The 1748-nt window shown below is 39.3% G+C and overlaps 1 protein-coding gene across 1 annotated transcript in view; it reads right to left on the bottom strand.

Annotated features, from left to right (window-relative positions):
• IFT27 (intraflagellar transport 27) overlaps positions 1-1748 on the bottom strand; it is an 11721-nt gene that overhangs the window by 9007 nt on the left and 966 nt on the right. The gene's annotated exons all lie outside the window — the stretch shown is intronic.

The raw sequence follows: 1748 nt of genomic DNA, 5'->3' as shown, positions 1-1748 counted from the left end.
TTAAACATTTTTAGCATGCTTACTTACTTTGAGCTGATTTGGGTTCATAATATTTAGACAGGAAAATCTGGTAAGTCAGCTTGTTTGTTCCCTGATCAGTTCAAGCTTGTGCGGAAGACAACACTCTGTTCTGAGTGGAAGCTATTCTGTATTTCAATAGACAATTAGATCGGTCTTTGTAAAATGAGAGAGAGAAGTACACATCGCTCCAAACTTCGAAAGCATCATCCAGCACAAATTCTTAACTAATGTGTTGCCTTTTTTCTATTTGACAGCCTCAGTTGTTCTTTCCCTCTTCTTATTCTTTGCCATCCTCTTTAGCCCGACACCACTATACTTCCTCAAAATAAGTTTCCTTGCTCTTTTTAATTAGTTTGGTCTCATCCGCTAGTACTGCATTCCACAGCATATACTTTACCCATATTTCTGTTATTCTGTCAGAATCTGTAGTATGTGTCCAAAATGCCTCCTACTGCCCACTGTCTTTGCAATGAAAACCTTTGTGTAGTGTCTCCACAGTAAGTTCAGACTGTATCTTTTACTGTGTGACTGTAAATTACCCTTGAGATAACACAGGAATCACTTTCTACTGTCAAGTTAATAGTCTCTGTTTTGCTGATAAAAGCCCTTTTCCCCTATGACCTTGGTCCAGCTCCCAATTCTGTGAGCCATCGACTCTTCATAACCATTTCCTTAGGTACACAAAAGCTCCCTGTTCCATTTCTGATCATTTTGCTCCTACCTATGTAATTGCATTTTCTTGTTTGCTTTAGGTAGTTGTGGTTACTCATCTCTTATGTCTCTTTCACTATATTGGTCTCTTCTGCAAGAGAGAAGTGATTTTGCCTGTTCTGCTTCTTTAATTTATTATTTTTAATAATACATGGATATTATTGTAGCACACAGGAGAACTACATAAGGGACAGGACCTTCCTGTTGTTTGTGTTGTGAACAGAATTGAAAAGGCAGTTCCAGACCCAATGAGGATTAAGCACATAAACAGAAAACCTATGTGATTTTAAAATGGTTGTAGAACTGGCCTTTGGTAATAGTAAACAAAAAAAGTAGAAAGACTTTACAAAGCCTATGTATTGGAAGCAGGAAACTTCCAAATTGGAAATGATGGGTAAGTTTCAAATCGAGAAGATACTCATGCTGTCCACAGCAACAGAGGCACAAGGGAGATTAACTTTTGCATTTGCATGTGACTTTGTACGAGTTGATGGCCAGCTGCTTCTGAGGTTAAAATAGGCAAACATTTTACTCTGTATGAAAGAATTTGGAGTGAAGAGTTAAACCTGGGAGATGACTGCACACAAAGGTTTTATGAATTTGTGCTTCTGGCTGAGGCTTCATAGAGTTTTAATGTAGAGGGAGGGAAGAAGTTTTCTTCCTGCAGTGTTAACAGTCAGCTATACTTACTTTCAACAGCTCCATAACCCATTCTGACTAAATAAACCAATGCCTTCACCTCACTTTTTTTTCCAGGTTAACCTCCAACTAGATTGGGGGAAAAGACATGTCTGTGAAGTGCACATGCTTCATCCTTTTATCCTTTACTTAGCCTTTGCCTTTCTATCACACTCAGAATCACCCCGATTTCTGACATGAATTTTTCACATCTGCCCAAATCAAGACTCAGGAACGATGCAGGTCTCAGCTGTCTACCCTGCTCCCTTCGCACTTTCCCCATCCTCTGCCAACCTTTCCACACTGCAAAAGTACTCTTTCTGGTGGGTTTTTTTCCC

Source organism: Empidonax traillii, unplaced genomic scaffold (genome assembly GCF_003031625.1).
Source record: "Empidonax traillii isolate 1590-97213 ecotype Southwest subspecies unplaced genomic scaffold, ASM303162v1 scaffold55:size2822071, whole genome shotgun sequence".
NCBI classification, from domain to species: domain Eukaryota; kingdom Metazoa; phylum Chordata; class Aves; order Passeriformes; family Tyrannidae; genus Empidonax; species Empidonax traillii.
This window is presented reverse-complemented; position numbering and strand designations above follow the sequence as displayed.